This window comes from Eurypyga helias, unplaced genomic scaffold (assembly GCF_000690775.1).
Source record: "Eurypyga helias isolate BGI_N326 unplaced genomic scaffold, ASM69077v1 scaffold21475, whole genome shotgun sequence".
Taxonomy (NCBI): domain Eukaryota; kingdom Metazoa; phylum Chordata; class Aves; order Eurypygiformes; family Eurypygidae; genus Eurypyga; species Eurypyga helias.
Window position 1 is genome coordinate 4,901 of NW_010249917.1, and position 3,839 is coordinate 8,739.

Sequence of the window (3,839 nt, forward strand, 5' to 3'; positions counted from 1 at the left end):
CCCCGTCCCAGACCGGGTTTCCCCGGAGGGGGGGAGCCGTTGGCGCTCCCCTGGCCCCGGGGAGCTGCCGGGGCCCTGAGTCACCCCACGGCCCGCGCTCCTGCCCGGGCTTGTGCTGGGGAGCCCGGATGCGCCCAGCCCATATTTGGGGCTCGGAGCGGGGCAGGCAGAGCAGGCTGCGGGGGGACAAGGCGTGGGAAGAGGGACATGTGCCTGCCCGGTGGGGGCTGCCTGTGACCCCCAGGGACAGCCTGCAGCAAAAGCCATTTGGATGTGTGCTGAACAGCAGCTCAGGGGTGCAGCTGGCATCCCCGCTGGCACTGGCAGCCCTATGGGTGGAAAGGAGCTGGTGGCAGGGGCACAGCCTGCTCTCCTTAGCTGCCAGCCTGCTCTCCTTAGCTGCCAGCTCCTAAGGATGCCCAGGGCATGGAGTGGCTCAAGGAAATATGGGTGGATGCCCCAGGTACTCCGGGGCTTTCCCAGGAGCTGCCTGCTGGCTGTCACCTCTCCGCGGCCGTGACTGAGCCACGCCAACGTTCCTTCCTGCAGAAATCTCCTGTTGTTAGGTTTGTTTGTTTTTTTTTAATTTTCCTCAGGTTTTCTGCTTGAACATTTTTGTGTCTGACACATCGTGGGCCCAGAGCCAACAATATTTCTAAGCCATTTTGTCATAACTTTGAGTGCCAGCACAATTAACACAACAAAGTTTAGATGTTTCCTTTTGTATGTGATGCTTTCAAAGTGGGGCCTTATTATTTTTTGTAGGGTGCCTCCACTACTACCTGTTTGATTGCTGGATTTCTTTGAAGATCTGAGGAAGAGAAATCCCCACATGAAAGTCCTCCCATCTTCAATGGCACTTTGCAGCCTGGAGCAGCCAAAAAAAAAGGGGAGAAAGCAGCACCCGGAAACTTTGATCCTGTTTCCCTGGAGCACAAAGGGCTGCATCACATCTGAGCATGAGACCTGAAAATGTAATCCCGGACCCCGCTGGGGACCCGGATAACCGAGTGCTGGTAACCACCCTGAGCGCTGAAGCGCTGCTGGATCTCTGCTGGAGGAGGCAGCCAGTGGGATTTCTCCCAGCAGGACAACTCTGTCCATCTATCCAGGCCTGTCCTGGGGTGTGCAGCACTGGGGATGTGGTCTTCTCTGCAGCAGGGTGGGCAGGGGGGTTTGGGAGAGGGTGCAGTGCTCTGCCAGCACCGCCAGACCATGGTCTGCAGCCGGGGGACTGTCCGGCCACCTCCTGTCCTGTCTGACTTTTGCAGGGCCACCCACCCTTGCTGTGCCTGCTGCGTGCTGGTGGGACGAGAGCCGAGCTTCCATTGCAGGACCCACAAATGCTCTCACCGGAGATCCTGCCTGGCACAGCCTGTCCCTTGCCGACCCCCACGGGGGCTGGACATAGAATCATAGAATCATAGAATGGTTTGGGTTGGAAGGGACCTTAAAGATCATCTAGTTCCAACCCCCCTGCCATGGGCAGGGACACGTTCCACTCGACCAGGTTGCTCAAAGCCTCATCCAGCCTGGCCTTGAAGACATCCAGGGATGGGGCATCCACAGCTTCTCTGGGCAACCTGTCCCAGTGCCTCACCACCCTCTCTGTGAAGAATTTCTTCCTGATATCTAATCTAAACCTCCCTGATTTCAATTTGTACCCATTACCCCTTTTCCTGTCACTACAGGCCCTTGTAAAAAGTCCTCTCCCAGCACCCTTGTAGCCCCTTCAGATACTGGAAAGCTGCAATGAGGTCTCCTCGGAGCCTCCTCTTCTCCAGCTGAACAAGCCCAATTCTTGCAGCCTTACGGCTGCAAGGCTTGCAGACATGGCTATAAGGACAGGACCACATGGCAGTGAAGTCCCACCGCTTCTCAAGTGCTTCATATATGCCCACAGCAGGCGCGGGAGGCACAAAGCTGGCAGGGCTCCTGCGGAGACACGGCAAACCAGCCGCGCTGGCTCTCCCAGCTCCGGGCTCTGTCACGGGCTGCCTGCTCCGGGGGCTGCCAGCTGCTGCTGCCTGGTGAGAGCTGGGCTGTGATCGGGCTCCGCAGGGACGTGGCACACCCAGATGCTGTCTCCCTGCCAGGCTGCCAGCTCGGCCCTCCCTGACAGAGCCGGCCGAACCGCTTCCTCCGGCTGCAGGCTCGCCTTCTTGCAAAAGCAGGTGAGGCAAGAAGGGAGCCCATTTTTCTGGAGGCAGTGGCTGGGAGGGGGACGGGGCTCAGCAGGGACGGGGCTCAGCACCGCTCACACGCAGGGCAGTGCCGCTGCAGGAAGTTCCCAGCCGGGATGCAAACCTGCTCCTGCCATGGTTATGATGTCCCAACCCATGCAAACACTATGGGCAGGAAGCAGGCCTCCTGGCAACTCGGCGGTAGGTCTTGTGGGAAGATGGGTATTGGCGTTCCCATTTTACACCTAAAGAAACTGGAGTCATGCTCTTGGGTGCCTAAAGATGCAAAGCATCACCTCGCTGCCTTGGTTGGCTGGGTACCAGCCTCCCAAATTCGGGACCCACCAGGTCCAGCCCTTTCAAGAAACCTGTCTGGGTGCTTCTTTGCCATTCACAGGCAACCAGATACGCTGGGAAAATCACCTCCATTCCCATGTGAGACATGGGACAAGCTCCCTCACAGCGCTGAGCTGGGGAACAGAGGCTTCCAGCCGATGGGTCTTGGCAAAGGCATTTCGGAGCCTCCTGCAGGTGCAGACCTGGCTGGGAGGGTCATGGTGTTGGGGTGCAGCCTTGCTCAGGGTCTGGCTTTCCCTGGTGCATTGGCATCAGCAGAGCCGTGCACCCTGGAGGGACGCTGGCCTGGGCACTGCAGAGATGCCATCGCAGTGACGCAGCCCTAAGAGAAAGTGTTGCAAACCTCAGTGTCCCATGGGGCCATCTGAGTCACTGCGCTGTCAGGGTTTCGCCCCAGACGGGCCACCCCAGGGACGCGCACTGCCCGAGGGGTGACAGCCAGTGGAAAAAACAAGCAGCCGGAGGGCCGGGGTGAGGATGCCTGTAGCTGGGGAGCTGCCCATGGGGCAGGCCCACACCTCTGCGCTCTGCCTGCATCTGCCCATAGCACCCTGCTACAGTAGCCAGGAGGTCACCAGCCCATGGGCATGGGGGACAGGGACAGCAGAGCCATCCCAGACCCCACCAGGAGGCTTGGGGGGGTAGCAGGACGCTGAGCCTTTGGCCATTTGGTGCCTGATGTGGGGCACCGACGGCTTAATTTAATTTACTTTAGGGCCTGCACAGCCCCACGAGGGTGACAGGGGGTCACCCCCCACACCATGGTCTCAGCTGAGGGGTGCCCAGGTGGCTCCAACTGGGTCAGTACCTTGAGATAAGGCAGTTTGAATGGGAGGGGTGGTGCTGCCCCTTCCCCCTGCTCCTCCTTGGTGGCTCTCACCAAGCTGTTGGGCAGCCGGAGAGACAGCACGGCCCCCCCAGCCTCCACCACACTATGATCGACCTGCGAGTCTGGGCAGCCCTCGGGGAGCTGCGCGATCAATTATTTGTCTAATCTTATCGAGCTGTCTTTCTCCTGCTTTCTCGTGTGCCTTTCCCTCCCTGCCCTCCCCTCCCTCCCCTGCGCTTTGTAGCTGCCCGACAGCCCCGCTTCCCCCCTCCAGCCCTTCGCTTTGATCCTAGGAAGAAGCAATTGATCCTCCTTATCTTTATTGTGGTAGAGACATTCCCAGCACTGCCCTTAATTAAATTCCTCTTAATTTTTTTCCATAAGCCTTTCTTTTTCCCAACCCCAGACAAGTATTTATTTTTAAATGTGCAATTAAATTATTAGGCTGGCCATGAGTGTAACAGCAGTCA